The 16,481-nt window shown below is 38.5% G+C and overlaps 1 protein-coding gene across 2 annotated transcripts in view; it reads left to right on the forward strand.

The window, feature by feature from the left end:
• GLDN (gliomedin) overlaps positions 1–16,481 on the forward strand; it is a 90,875-nt gene that overhangs the window by 27,759 nt on the left and 46,635 nt on the right. The window contains exons 1-2 of one of the 2 annotated variants that reach the window (XM_023732476.1): positions 8,321–8,331; positions 9,028–9,034. The exons of the other annotated variant lie outside the window; for it this stretch is intronic. The gene's annotated coding sequence lies outside the window, so the exon portion shown is untranslated. Of the gene's footprint in view, positions 1–8,320; positions 8,332–9,027; positions 9,035–16,481 lie in introns of those variants that run through there. 2 annotated transcript variants of the gene reach the window in all.

A 16,481-nucleotide genomic window follows, 5' to 3' on the forward strand; every position in this document is an offset into this window, starting at 1 on the left:
AGACTAAGACAAACTAAGAACAAAGGCCTGGTGATCTACTTCTGAAAATCTGCCGGTGAAAACCCTGTGGACCACAATGGTTCAATCCACAACTGATCATAGGGATGGCACAGTACTGGGCAATGATTTGTTCTGTTGTGCATGGGGTCATCATGAGCTGGGGGCCAGCCCAACAGAAGTTAACAACAACAATGTGCTTAGTGCCATTCTAGTGCTGGAAAAGTAAATGTATGAGTAAACAGGACACAGAAAAATATGGAACCCATAAAAGCTTGGTTGAGAAGCCAGAGCGACACAAGGAAGAGTGATCCAACAGTCAGCTGCGCCTTGAAGACTGCTGGGCTCAGAAGGGTCAATTGGTGGGAATTGGGGCCTTGGGGATAGGCTAGGCAGGATTAAGCTAGGCTCTGAGGACTCCAGATGGGATGAACCAACAGGAGCTCATACCTCCAGCCTCTGATATGGGCTGGCAGAAGATGGCAAGGGCATACGCTGATAAAGCCTATCAATGGGGCTTTGGTTGACCTTCCTGTGCAGCTCAGTGCTAGCTGGGCCCAGGGGTCATGCCCCAGAATTCCACTGCTGCACCTCAGAAGCACCCTGTACAAGTCAAACCTGCATCCCCATTAGGGCTTGGGGATTGTCATCACCACATCCTGGCCTCTGTGAATTCCTGCCCTTCACAGGGATGAGTCTAGGGTGTCTGATCACAGCTTCAGGCCCTGAGGAGGGATTCCTCTGATGTCTGTGGTCTAACTCTCCACTGACCAGCAACTGGGCCACCACATTCATAGCCCCATTTCTCCAGTGCAAGGATTTCAGTCAATGGCAGCCTGATTTTAGCTTCCTAGGGCTTTTTCTAGGAGCCCAGATGGCACAGTAGTTAAGTACTCGGCTGCTAATGGAAAGGTCGGCGATTCAAATGCAGAAAAAAGATGTGGCAATCTGCTTCTGTAAAGATTGTTGTTGTTGTTAGATGCCCTCGAGTTGGTTCTGACTCATAGCAACCCTGTGTACAACAGAACGAAACACTACCCGGTCCTGTGCCATCCTCACAATCGTTGCTTTGTGTGAGCTCATTGTTGCAGCCACTTTGTCAATCCATCTCATTGAGGGTCTTCCTCTTTTTCAATGACCTGCTACTTTACCAAGCATGAGACCCTTCTCCAGGGACTGGTCCCTCCTGATAACATGTCCAAAGTACATAAGACGAAGTCTCGTCATCCTCGATTCTAAGGAGCATTCTGGCTGCACTTCCTCCAAAACGGATTTGTTCATTCTTCTGGTAATCCATGGTATAGTAAATATTCTTCACCAATACCATAATTCAAACGCATCAATTCTTTTTCGGTCTTCCTTATTCATTGTCCAGCTTTCAAATGCATATGAGGTGATTGAAAATAGCATGGCTTGGGTCAGGCACAACTCAGTCCTCAAAGTGACATCTTTGCTTTTTAACACTTTAAAGAGGTCTTTTGCAGCAGATTTGCCCAGTGTAATATATTGTTTGATTTATTGACTGCTGCTTCCATGAGCATTGATTGTGGATCCAAGTAAAACGAAATCTTTGACAATTTCAGTATTTTCTCCGTTTATCATGAGGTTGCTTATTTGTCCAGTTGTGAGGATTTTTGTTTTCTTTATGTTGAGATGTAATTCCTACTGAGGGCTATAGTCTTTGATCTTGATCAGTAAGTGCTTCAAGTTCTCTTCACTTTCAGCAAGCAAGGCTGTATCATCTGTGTATTGCAGGATGTTAATGAGTCTTCCTCCAATCTTGATGCCACTTTCTTCATATAGCCCAGCTTCTCAGATTATTTGCTCAGCATACAGATTGAATAAGTATGGTGAAACGATACAACCCTGATGCATACCTTTCCTGATTTTAAGCCACACAGTGTCCCTTTGTTCTGTTCAAATGACTGGCTCTTCGTCTATGTACAGGTTCCACATGAGCACAATTAAGTGTTCTGGAATTCACACTCTTCACAATGTAATCCATAATTTGTTATGATCCACACAGTTGAATGTCTTTGCGTAGCCAGTAAAACACAGGTAAACATCTTTCTGGTATTCTCTGCTTTCAGCCAAGATCCATGTGACAACAGCAATGATATTCCTCATTCCACATCCTCTTCTCAATCCGCAACAAACTAGGAGGTAGAACAGAAACGCTAAACACGTTATTAGGCCAGTTAATTGGGATGTTGCATGAAACCATGACCCTAAACCTCCAAATCAAGGAATGAAATTCTGTGAGGTGTTTGAGTGTACAAAAGGAGCCTCAGTAACTACTCTTTTTTTGTTGTTGTTGTTGTTGTAAATATATATATATGTCACACAGCTTTTGCCAATTCAACTTTTTACAGGTGTACAATTTATTGACAGCAATTACAGTAATTGGCTGTGCAACCTTACACTTAAACAACATTATTTTTCCATCACCATTAACCCCCCTTTTCCCCCTCCCTCCTGTCCCTGGTAACCACTAATAAACTTTGGTCTCTATATATTTGCCTTTTCTTGTCTTTTTATATAAGTGAAGTCATACAATATTTGTCCTTTTGTGATTGGCTTATTTCACTCAACATAATGTCTTCAGCCTCCATCCATATTGTAGAATGTATCAAGATTTCATTTCTCCTACTGGCTGAGTAGTAGTCAATTGTATGTATGTACCACATTTTGTTTATCCATTCATCTGTTGATGGACATTTAGGATGTTTCCACCTTTTGGCTATTGTGAATAGTGCTGCAGTGAACACTGGTGTACAAGTCTCTTTTTGAGTCTCTGCTTTCAAGTCTTTTGTGTATCTACCTAAGAGTGGAATTGCTGGGTCATGTGATAGTTCTATTTCTAGCTTTTTGAATAACCACCCCACTGTTTTCCACAACAGCTGTACATTTTGCGTTCCCACCAGCAGTGGATAAGTGTTCAAATTTTTCCACATCCTCGCTAACATTTGTTAATTTCTGTTTTTTTTTTTTTATCTTAGCCATCCTGTTGTTATTAGGTGTCATTGAGTCAGTTCCAATTCATAGCGACCCTATGTACAACAGAACGAAACACTGCCCGGTCCTGGGTCATCCTCACAATCGTTGCTATGTTTGAGCCCATTGTTGCAGCCACTGTGTCGGTCCATCTCACTGAGGATCTTCGTCTTTTTTGCTGACCCTCTAACTTACCAAGCACGATGTCCTTCTCCAGGGATGGGTCCTTTCTGATAACATGTTCAGAGTACATGAGATGAAGTCTCACTATCCTCGCTTCCAAGGAGCATGCCGGCTGTACTTCTTCCAAGACAGACTTGTTCATTCTTCTGGCAGTCCGTGGTATATTCAGTATTCTTCACCAACACTGTAATTCAAAGGCATCAATTCTTTGGTCTTCCTTATTCATTGTCCAGCTTTCACATATATATGAGGTGATTGAAAATACCATGGCTTAAGTCACACTCATCTTAGTCCTTAAAGTGACATCTTTGATTTTTAGCCATCCTAGTGGAAGTGAAATGCTATCTCATTGTGGTTTTGATTTGCATCCCTCTGATGGCTAATGATGCTGAGCATCTTTTCATGTGTTTGGTAGCCATTTGAATGCCCTCTTTGGTGAAATATCTATTCAAGTCCTTTGCTTATTTTATGATTGAATTATTTATCTTTTTGTTATTAAGTTGTTGAAGTTTTATATATGTTTTGGTTATTACGTTCTTGTTGGATATATGGTTTCTGATGATATTCTCTCAGTCGGTAGCTTATGTGTTCACTTTTTTGGTAAAATCTTTTGATGAACAAAAGTTTTTAATTTTTATGGGGTCCCATTTGTTTATTTTGCTGTTTGCTTTTGTTATTATATTAGATAATCCATTTTTGAAAACTAGGCCTGACAGTGTTGCCTCGGTTTGTCCTTCTAAGAATTTTATGGTTTTAGTTTGCACATTTAGGTCTTTAATCCATTTTGAATTTGTTTTTGTGTATGGTGTGAGGCATGGATCCTGTTTCATTTGTCTGCATGTGAAAATCCAATTTTCCCAGCAACATTTATTGAAGAGACTCTTCTTTCCCCATCGAAGGGACTTAGCACCCTTGTCAAAAATCAGCTGACCATAGATGTGTGGGTTTATTTCTGGACTCTCATTTCTATTCCATTGGTCTATGTGTCTATTATTATACTAGTATCAGGCTGTTTTGATTACAGTAGCTGTATAGTGTGTTTTAAAATCAGGAAATGTGAGTCCACCTACTTTGTTCTTCTCTTCCAACGTTGTTTTAGCTATTCGGGGCCTCTTGCCATCCCATACAAAGTTGAGGATTGGTTTTCTATTTCTGTAAAGAAGGCTGTTGGAAATTTGATTGGGATTGTGTAGAATCTGTAGATCACTTTGGGTAGTACTGACATTTTAACAATATTAAGTCTTCTAATCCATGAACATGGAACGTCTTTCTATCTATGTAAGTCTTCTTTAATCTCGAGAAAGAACCACTTTTGATTAAACCTCTCATTTTTGCAAAGAAAAGACTTATTGAAAGGGACACATTTCAATAAGTAAAAGTCTAATATCCTGTTCATATGCAAATTGAACTAAAGCAAAAATTTTCATTTCAAGTTGAATTCAGACAATTCGATTTGCAAAGGTGAAGCAGAATGAAAAAGCAGATGATGGGAAAATAGCACTTGTCTCTGGGAGCCAGCTGAGTGAGCCTGAGCCAGCTACTCCACTTTTCTTCTCCAGGCCTCAGTGTTCTCATCTCTTCTCCCCTCTCTCCAGGACCTCTGAGCATCCCTCCCCATCTCCAACCCCTTTTCCCTGATGATAGAGGCACTAGGGCTCTGTAGAGCCATTGGAAAATCATCTCTCTAATCCATCGCTCTCATTTTACAGATAAGACACTAAGGCCAACCCCTACGCAGTTCACCCAGAAGATCTCCATTTTTATTTGTTTTATATTTTGAGGTTTAGCAATTTATTTGGGAGGGGGAAGATCTTATGGCTAATGAACTCTTTGAAAATCATTGGACTAGACAACTGTTCCAGTTCATTCTACATTCATTTGTCTAGAAGCCACAGAGATCAATCCAAGTTATTACAAGTGCTTGGCGTAATGGTGTAGGTGCCATGTCTGGGTTCTCAGGGAAGGCTGAGTCATTAGACCCATCATTTGGGTTCACATAACACTTTACTTGCTCTCTTCTCTCTGAAATAGAAAAACACAGCAAAGTAAAAATTATCCATTATCTGAGCATGTCTTTTAAAACTATACAAATGAAGAAGTAAAGATCCCCTAATCTCAGTCTCAGGGAACAAAAAACAAAATCAGTTAATGGTTTGGTTCATGTCCCTCCCAACTTTTCTCTGTGCTTGTATAGACATATCTAGGCATGTCTAGCATGGAAAAAGGAGCCCTGGTGGCTTTTTGACTGAAAGGTTGGCAGTTCAAACCCACCCAGCAGCTCCACAGGAGAAAGACCTGGTGATCTGCTTCCGTAAAGGTTACGTCCTAGAAAACCCTATGGGGCAGTTCTACTCTGTTACATGGGGTCACTGTGAGTCAAAAATCGAGTTGACAGCACCCAGCAACAGGCATGGCAAAGAACCATGGTGAAGGCCAGTGTGGCTGGAGCAGAACAACAGAGGAGAGAATGCTGGGAGATGGCTTCTGAGAGGGGAGCAGGGTCATGTCATGGATCATTCCTGACATCCAAATCCCCTTGCAACCCCAACATTCTCAAATCCTAAATAAGATTTAAGAAACCCTCTATACCAAGTATGACTCTTAAATTTGACAATTTTAATTGTGTGACTTTCAATTTTGAATTTTCTTATTTTTGTCCAAATTCTTAATCACTATTATTGAGGGGAGGAGGAGAGGGAGTTTCTGACTTTTTTATTGTCACACCTTTTCATATCATATATTTCACCTCAGTATAATCTTAATAACCCAAGTTTGTTAGAAGAATGTTCCTGAGCAGGGATTAAGTCAATTTCCTGGCAAATATCTAAATTGACATTTAGCATATAAATGAAGCCCAAAGATCAGGAAATGAAAACTCCTTCATAGTTGTTACAGAAGCTGCTCCTAACCCAGACCAGTGAGGGGTATCAAAAAAAAAGGCTAATTTTCCCTATTGATGCATCTGTTGTTTCAAACCACCCCTCGGCTGCGATTCCATAGGCAACAAATGAAGCATTGTCAAGTCTTTTCTAGTCTTCTCAATGGGCAATTATACATTTTTAAAGACAATAAATTTTGTCCCTAGTGCAGCTGATTACATTCATTTATGAAAATGACTAAAAACAGTGAATCAAAATTTTTTCTGTCTGGTTACTTTAAGATAATCGTCAGAGCCACAATAGAAAACGCAATGGACCTGGAATCAGAACGCCGTGCATTAAGCCCAGCTCTTCTACTCAAAAGCTGTATGACCTCAAGTAATTTAATCACTTTTCTAAGCCTCTGTTTTCTTATCTGTAGAAAAGGGAGAATAATACTGCCCAATACACTTTAGCTCCAGAAGTTGTTGGGTGTGTCCGAGGAGGGGTACAAAGATGCTTCCAAGATATCTGTAAATTTCTGGATCTTAAGTTGGGCTGTGGTGTGTGCATGTTTGTTTTATCATAAATGTTTAAATTGTTCATACACATTTTATATATTTGTGGTATATGTGATATATTTCACAATAAATTTCTAAAGCAGGAAATAAGTATCTGTTGACATACTTAAATAAAAAGTAAGTAAAAGCCAATTGCTGTCGACTCTGACTCATGGCGAGCCCATGTGTGTCAGAGTAGAACTGGGCTTCACAGGGATTTTAATGGGTGAGTTTTCAGAAGTAGATCACCAGGACTTTCTTCCTAAGTACCTCTGGCTGAGCACAAACCTCCAACCTTTTGTTAGCAGCTGAACATGTACACCATCTGCACCACCAGGGACTCTTAAAAGTAAATGCGGTATGAGTTTTTTTCTGAAGCTCCAGCAAACAGAATAAAGCCTAGATAGAAGACAAAATAATTTTTCCCTCAAATCAAAAAAAGTTCTCTATAAAAATAGTTTGACTGAAAGAGTAATCAGTGAAAATTCTGAACAAAACCAAAGGGCATATCATGCTTAATATGGCTCCCTCCAACCCTGCCCCTCCATTGTCCCTAACTCAAGGCTTTTTAGGTCTTTCTCCAGAAATATTCAAGGCATATACAAGCATATGTGTGTTCACCAATTCCTCACATGAATGGAGCATGTTATACATGTTGTTCTCTACTTTGCATTTTTTCATTTATCTTGGAGATCTTTCAATTGTCCAAGAGAAAACTAGAGTCTCTGTTAAAATTAAAGCAGAGACTTACTGAAGGAATAAAGCAATCCATATTGGACAGTGCTTCATGAGGATTCACCAAACACACTGGCAAAAGGAATTTTTCACAGAGTTTAAGTATAGAAAATTCAGCAACTTACAAGGAAAAAAATCTGATTGGTTCACAGAGGTAATCCAACAGAATGCAGGAATTATCTAACAATATCATTAATATCACATACAAGTAAAATTTTGCTGAAGATCATTCAAAATCGGTTGCAGCAGTACATTGACAAGGAACTGCCAGAAGTTCAAGCTGGATTCAGAAGAAGACATGGAAGAGGGATATCATTGCTGATGTCAAATGGCTCTTGGCTGAAAGCAGAGAACACCAGATAGATGTTTACCTGTGTTGTATTGACTATGCAAAGACATTCAACTGTGTGGATCATAACAAATTATGGATAACAATGCAAAGAATGGGAATTCCAGAACACTTATTTGTGCTCATGAGGAACATGTACATAGACTAAGAGGCAATCATTCAAACAGACCAAGGGGATCTCTGTGGTTTAAAGTCAGGAAAAGTGTGAGTCAGGGTTATCTCCTTTCACCATACTTATTCAATCTGTATACTGAACAAATAATCCAAGAAGCTGGACTATATGAAGAAGAATGAGGCATCAAGATTGGAGGAAGACTCATTAACAAGCCTTGCTTGCTGAAAATGAAGAGGACTTGAAACACTTACTGATGGAGATCAAAGACTACAGCCTTCAGTATGGATTACACCTCAACGTAAAGAAAACAAAAATCCTCACAACTCGACAAATAAGCAACATCATGATAAACAGAGAAAATACTGACATTGTCAAACATTTCCTTTTACTTGGATCCACAATCATTGCCCATGGAAGCAGCAGTCAAGAAAGCAAAAGATGCTCAAGTCCCTGGAGAAGGACATCATGCTTGATAAAGTAGAGAGAAAGTGGAAAAGAGGAAGACTCTCAATGAGATGGACTGGCACAGTGGCTGCAGCAGTTGTCTCAAGCTGACAAAGATTGTGAGAATGGCACAGGATCGGACTGTGTTTTGTTCTGTTGTACCTACAGTCAGTGTGAGTCAGAACCAACTCGATAGCCCGTAACAACAGCAAAGAACTGTACAACTTCTTGAAATCATTAAACTTTGTTTTTGAGATTGCATTATTTTACAAACTTAGCTTTATTGACCGGTAAGAATTTTTATGCAGACGATTGTTATTTTTGTGATTTGCATCATACTTTAAGCTATCCTTCTATTAATTGCTGTACTACACTTTGTTGTTATTATCCCTTTTTTTATATCCTCTTTTTTCCATGTAAATATCTGAAGAAGGGGTTTGTTTTATCATAGCCATCATTTTTATGATATTTGCTTTATTGTATTTTTTTTTAGTTAATATTCTTACACTATGAGACCTGTCTTAAGTATTTTCTTACTGTATATCGTGACTTGTGCTGTAATGCTGGCTTGATAATGCCTTTGTTCAATTAGTTCAATCAGTACCTAGGGCTGGTAATCTGACTTACTGCTGGATTTGCCATCAAATCCTAAAATCTAGACATAGTATTTCAGACCCTTTAGCTATACCTGTGTTTAACCATAGCTCTATATCTGATTCCTATAAATCCTACTATTTTCTTTAAACTGGCTATATGTGCCAGGTTTTGGCATGCTCCAGTATTATTAACAAGTCCCTAGGTGCCCTGTTTCAATTAAACTCAACATCCTTGAGTCAATAATACAGAGGAAAGCTTGAAAAACTGTACCAAAAATACAGCAAAAATTTACCCAAGTGTTTATTGGTCACTCATACGCCCAAGGTTTCCCAGGTGTCTTCAAACCCTTATACAAGGACCTTGCAATAGTACCAAAGGAAAGCCACCCTCTTGCCATAGCATTGGCCACCCTTCATATTGGGGGCTATTGTCTATTTGTAACAACTCTTTGACTGAAGAATGGCTCAAAAATTCAACCAAACCATACCTTCTCCACAAAATGACACCGGAAATAATATTTTTTGTTCCTCATGGATATGTATTTTTATGTGAGGGTTCAACACACTCTACCAAGAAAAACTCGAATCCAAATAACGAACCCTATGCTTGAGCATTACCATGCCTAGATGGTTTTAAAATGACAGGTTAACGTACACTTGGCTTTTTAGGGGTTTCCCAGAGTCTCCACTCTTCTAATGAAAGTGTACACTGGTCCAACGATCATGAACTCTTTTCCTGACACAGGAGAAATTATCAAAACCTCATAATGGACAGGCCTGGGGACGAATGGGCGTACCTATCCCTTCAGCATTGTTTTGTTAACCATAAAATTTGAGTCAGTTAACTTTTTGCTAATGTATGGATATTTTGGGGGCCAGTCTGAGTGAATAGCTTTCCTGGGAGCATGCTATGAGAGGTAGGGAGGAGAGGGGAGGCCAAAGATTTCCAAGGTATTCTGGCTAGCTGACTTTTGAGTGTCAGCTCAGAATGAGCAGTAAACAACAAAAATGGAGTCTAACCTACATCTTTGGCAGAGGCCTCTCCTTATGCCAAGCAACTAGATTTTTGGAGATTCTTCACAATGCCCCCTTCTGATCAAGAATTTCATTAGAAATTTGCTGATCATTATTATAAGAGTATCTTCTTCTGCATGGACTTATTTTCCTTGTGTTTATTAGATGGCTGCCTATTTAAAATAAGCTTTTAAGACCCCAGACACTCCCATGAAAGGTAGCCGGCACCATCTGTTTCGTCTTCACCATGCCATAGCTTGGAGCACTGTGCTTCTGTGATCTTTTAAGAAGGGTGTGTAAGAGCAGAGTTGAATTAATAGGAATACTTAGCTGAAAGGGGCATCAGCCAAGGTGAAGAACTGAACTGTTCTCTAAGGAATTGCTGTTTCTTTAAAATATATGATTTTTTTTTTTTTTTTTTGCTTAGCAAATAATGTTGCATTGTGAATAGAAGCATTTGCTAAACATTTCATTAAAACATTTGATTAATCCGATAATAATTATTACAATGATTAAGAGAATTAATCAAGTTTGTAAAATTGAATGTACAAGAGTCAATTTCAGTTTAGGTAGCTAACTAAAAATATTAAGAAAAGGAGAGTTGCACAGAGGAGGTACTTCCCTGTATTTTTGGTACAGTTTTTCAAGCTTTCCTCTGTATCATTGACTTAAAGATGTTGAGTTTAATTGAAACAGGGCACCTAGGGACTTGTTAATAATTCTGGAGCATGCCACAACCTGACATATAGCCAGTTTAAAGGAAATAGTAGGATTTATAATGGAATCAGATATATGGAGCTATGGTTAAACACAGGTATAGCCAAGGGTCTGAATTAGTATGTCTAGATTTTAGGATTTGATGGCAAATCCAACAGTAAGTCAGATTACCAGCCCTAGGTACTGATTGAGCTAATTGAACAAAGGCATTATCATGCCAGGCATCATAGCACGAGTCACAATATACAGGAAGGGAATACTTAAGATAGGCCTCATAGTGTAAGAATACTAACTAAAAAACAATACATAAAGCAGATATCATAAAAATGATAGCTATGATAAAACAAACTCCTCCTTCAGGTATTTACCTAGAAAAAAGAGGATATTTAAAAAATGGATAATTAACAACAAAGTGTAGTACAGCAATCAATAGAAGGATAGCTATAAGTATAAAGCAAATCACAAAAATGTCAATAGTCTGCATAAAAAGCTCTTACCAGTCAATAAAGCTAATTTTGTAAAAATAAGGCAATCTCAGAAGCAAAGTCCAGTAATTTCAAGAGCTTGGGTGAAGTCTTGTTCCGTGATTTTGAGAGGAGCTTTCTACTTCTGACGTCTTCTGCTTCTGACCACAAGGGCATTTGAACTTCAGTTTAAGTCTTTCTATAGGTTTAACAGTCCAGGCAGGGGCTTTAGCCTTCCTTAACTGAGACAGATGGATCCAAGTTTTAAATCCTCATAATTTAGTGGCAAAGGGATTAGTAAGAAGGACTAGGTTCAAGTGAGGTTCAAGTGAATCCTTCATGTAGTGCATTTTCCAGTATACATAATCACCTAGTTCAATAGTAAGTAGTCTGGGTAATCTAAATTTTGTTCATTAAAAGCTTCTTTAACTTGTGACAAGTATTTTTTAGAGTATTGCATTAATGATTGACAATATTAATTCAGTTTGAATTCAGTTGGAATCAGAATAAGTTAAAATAAATAAGGGAGAGTCGTAGGCCTTCCAATAATAATTTCATGTGGGTTAATTTATGTGGCCCAAACAGAGTGGACCTCAAATTTAGAAGGACTAAGGGAAGGACCTCAGTCCAGGATAAGCTTAACAACTCAGAAAGCTTGGTTAATCGGGTTTTTATAATTCCAGTTGTTCTTTCTATTAGCCTATAAAATTGTGGATGATGGGGCAGTGGAGTTTTTGATAGATAAGAAAAATCCTATGTATTTCTCTAACAATTTGTCCAGTAAAATGGATCTCCCTGTCACTGCAAAGAATCAGCGCTCCCTAAGTGGGGATTATGTTTTCAAGAAGTTTATTAGCTACAAAGGCTGCTGTGGCATGGCAACTAGGCTAGCCTCTACCCAATGTGAAAAGCTGCAAATCTTCACTAATACATACTTACAACAATTTGAAGGTGGGAGCCGGATAAAATCTAATTGCCATTCAAGTATAAGTCCTGAAGGTAATAGGTATTTTCGAGGTGAAACTTTAAAATGTTTACCTGAGTTATAGCAGGAACAAATAGAGCAGTTAGAGGCAACATACTTGGTGACCTCAAAAAATTGTCCCCACCAGCATTTCTTCAGAATTTCAATCACTTTATCTAATCCTAAATAGAATCCTTCATGGACAACTTTCAAGATAGGGACATGAAATGATTTAGGTAAGACAAGCTTCTGATCAGGCCCTAACCATAATTTGGTTCTGGGATCCTGAGAACAATCTCCTTTCTTCCATTATTCAATTTCCTCAGTTTTAGCTAATTGTTAGTTTTTTAATTAAATTTTCTAAAGTTAATGCATTAAGTTTATGATTATTTATAAGCAAATCAGGTAATCTCCTTTTTTTGTTTTATTAGGGCTAAGATAACTTGAGAGGCAGCTTGTTTGGCTGTTTTATTGGCAAGGTTATTCCATCTTATCTCTGCAGTCTTAGGGACTCACTTAGTTTGATGAGCCTGTATTTTTATTACAGCAATCTGAGAGGGGAGTAGTAAAGTGTTTAACAGTTATACTGCTAAAGTTCAGTATTTTATAGCAGTTCCAGAAGAGGTTTAAAATCCTCTGTTTCTATAACTTGCCAAAATCATGTATAATTCAGAAGTCATACCTTGAATCCACGGAAATAGTCACAGATTCCCCTGAGGCTAATTTACAGGTTTTCTTATGGGCAATCAGTTCAGCTTGTTGGGCTGAAGTAGCTTCGGGAAGGGCTTGACTTTCAAAAACCTCAGTAAATGTTGTGATGGCATATCCAGCCTGAGAGCAAAAGCTAGTAGGATCAGATTTCAAATGGGAGCCATCAACAAATAGAACTAAATCAGGATTAGCCAGAGGAGTTTCTCTTAAATCTTTTTGGGGAGTTAAAAGCTGTTCAGCTAAACTTAGCAATCATGTGTTGGATAATCCTTATTGTCAATTACTGGAAGGAGAGTGGCAGGATTTAAACAAGCCACAGAATGTAGTCTAATCGGTGCAACCAGGAGGAGCACTTCATAGGAAGTGAGTACTGGCAAAAAGATGTTGGGTCAAAGCAGAGTTAAGTATAGCAGATACTACTTGGGGAACATAAACATTTAGAAAACTTCACAGCACTGTATCTGCAGTACTTCAACTATTTTGGCCATGGCCGCAACAACTCTGAGGTAGGAAGGCTACCCTTTAGATACAGGGTCAAGCTGCAGACTGTAATAGCCTATTGTCCTCTGATGTTCTCCATACTTCTGGATTAAAATGCCTAAAGCATTTCCAGAGGCTTCAAGTACAAGCAGGGAAAAATCTAGGTAATAGTTAGGAAAGCCTAGTGCAGGTGTGTTTGCTGGAGCTTCTTTTAGTTCAGTTACAGTTTCCTGATTCTCCGGTGTAATTTGGAAAGAATCTGGTTTGGAGGCTTTTAAACATTTATATAGGGATTGAGCCAACAAGGAGAAATTTGGAATCCAAGTTCCACAGTAGCCACAAAGCTCCAGAAACCCACATAATTGTTTCTTAGTTTGGGGGATAGGAAGCCAAAAATGGCTTCTTTCCATTTAGGATCAATAGAAATGCCATCTGCAGAAATCAAATGACCTAAATACTTAACATAAGTCTGGGCCAGTTGTAGTTTTTCTTTAGAAACTTTGTACCCTCCTGTAGCTAAATGTTTTAAAAAGATAATACTATCTTTGGGATTTCTCCATTCAGTCTGTTCTAACCACAGTTAGGCTCCCCTGGCCAGATTATCATGTGGACTAGTTGCTACAAATCAGGGAGTCCAGGCTGGTAAGCCTCAATAAGTATTCTAAATTCCTCAGCAAACTTTAAAGCTCCTCCTACAGAAGATGTAAATGTAACTGTAGAGTAAATCCTAAATTATAATTGATGGATCAAAGGGTAGATCCATTTAAACTTTAGTGGATATTGCCAAATTTCCCTCCAAAGGGATGGATTCCCTTTATACTTCCATCAGCCATACATAGAACACCTTATTTCCTGACACTCTTGCCATAGTGTGTTCTGTTAATCTTTTTATTTGCAGATCTAAGGGGTGAAAATTGCATTTCTCTGTTTTAATTTATTTCTTTAGCTACAAGTAAAGATGAGGCACTCTTTTTTCCTCTGAATTTCCTGTTTGGGTGAGTCCTTTGTCCATTTTTCTTTTGGGTTTTTGTCCCTTTCCTTATTGCTTTGTAGCAGCTGTCAAAAGAAATAATATTAATAAATTAATAAATTTAATAAAATTAATATATTAATTAAATTAATAAATAATATTTAATAAAATTAATATGTTGGATGAAGTTTATTCAGACAGAATAGTCACGAATCAGGTAGCACCAAACCAAAAGTGGAAAGGCAGTCTGCTGAGTATCATCACTGACTGGCTTTTTATTGACAAAACACAGAAGCAAAAGAAGCTTATTGTTGCTTGGCTTATACAGTTTTCTATTGAAGCGCTGTCAAGACTTCATTGGTCAAGGAGGGTTGAAGCACTGTCACAATCTAATTGGTCAGTGAGGGTGGCCTGATTTACATGAAAGCTAGACTTAAGTTCAGTAAAGGCAAGTCTTAGAGGTGTTGTCCACTGGACCTCTGTCTTAGTTATCTAGTGCTGCTATAACAGAAATGCCACAAGTGGATGGCTTCAACAGAAGTTTATTCTCTCACACTATATAGGAAGCTAGAAGTCTGAATTCAGAGGGCCAGCTCTAGGGGAACGCTTTCTTTGTCAGTTCTGGGGGAAAATTCTTGTCACCAATCTTTCCCTGGTCTAGGAGCTTCTCAGCACAGGGACCCTGGGTCTAAAGGACATGCTTCCGTCCTGGTTCTCCATTCTTGGTGGCATGTGGTCCCCCTGTCTCTGCTCACTTCTCTCTTTAATATCCCAAAAGAGAATGACTTAAGACACAACCTAATCTTGTAGATTGAGTCCTGCCTCATTAATATAACTGCCTCTAATCCTGCCTCATTAACATCATAGAGGTAGGAGTTACAACACATAGGAAAATCACATCAAATGACAAAATGGTAGACAGCCACACAATACTGGGAATCATGAACTAGCCAAGTTGACACACATATTTTGGGGACACAATTCAATCCATGACATTCCACCCTTTGGCCCCCAAAATTCATAGCCTTGTCACATGTAAGAACATGTTTACCCCATCATATCATAGCAAAAGTCTTAAGTCAACTCCAAGTTCAAAATCCAAAAATTCCTCTTCATCTGTGAAAATTAGCCCTTTGCAATTATTTTTGTAAGTTTGTGTTTGTCTTTTGTTATTGGTTGTATTTGTCCCCTTACAAAAAATTTTAATTATTAGATAGTCAAATTTATCATATTCTTCCTATATTTATTATAAAATATATATATAGGTTTTGTTTCTTTCTTGGAAAAGTTTTTCCCTCTCCAATATCATTATAAATATTTATCTCAAGTTTTCCTCTAGTACTTTCACGAGTTCTTCACTTTTACATTTTTGATCAATGTGACATAGTTAATGTATTTAGTAAGGAGCCCTGGTTGCTCAGTTGTTAAGCTCTCATCTGCTAACCAAAAGGTCAGTGGTTGGAACCCACCAGCCACTCCGTGGGAGACAGATATGGCAGTCTGCTTCTGTAAAGATTTACAGCCTTGGAAACCCTATGGGGCAGTGGGGCAGTTCTGTTCTGTCCTATAGTGTCACTATGAGTTGGAAATGACTTGATGGCAATGGGTTTGGCTTTTTTTTTTTTTTTTTTAGTGTATTTAGTAAAAGGAGCAAAGTAAGGATCCAGCTTTTGTTTTTTCCTCATCTGTCTATCCATTTCTTAACTAATAAGCTTTGAAATACCACATGATTAAAAATTGCTGGGTCTATAAATGGAAAAATCTCGGAAAAAAATTGATAAATGAATTAAGTACAGGTAGTCCCCGACTTAAGCAGCCCTGGTGGTGCAGTAGTTAAAGCAGTTAGTTGCCTACCCTAAGGTCGGCGGTTCAAACTCACCAGCAGCTCCATGGGAGAAAGATGTGGCAGTCTACTTCCATAAACATTTACAACCTTGGAAACCCTATAGGGTCGCTATGAGTCTGAATCGACTCAACAGCAACAGGTTTCTTTTTTTGGATTAGTTCCTGATTCACAACATACTCGGATTACGACAAACTACACTTATGACTGTCTGTTGTTATTTTTTGTACATCTTATCATCAGAAATATGTACTACATACAAATTTGCAGTGTGTAATTTGCAGATGTTATCATTCGCAGATGTTCACTTGCATATGTTTATATGTAATGTTTCCAACCCCCGAAGACAAATAGATTGGATTTATAAAGATACTGATAATAGAGACTCCGGCAAGATGGCGGTCTAGGCAGAAGCACCACGCCGTCCCTCCACAACAAAGATCCGAAAAACTAAGCCAAACAGAGAATCAACAATCCTGAAACCCTA

The sequence above is a fragment of the Trichechus manatus genome, unplaced genomic scaffold (assembly GCF_000243295.1).
Source record: "Trichechus manatus latirostris isolate Lorelei unplaced genomic scaffold, TriManLat1.0 scaffold00052, whole genome shotgun sequence".
NCBI classification, from domain to species: Eukaryota; Metazoa; Chordata; class Mammalia; order Sirenia; family Trichechidae; genus Trichechus; species Trichechus manatus.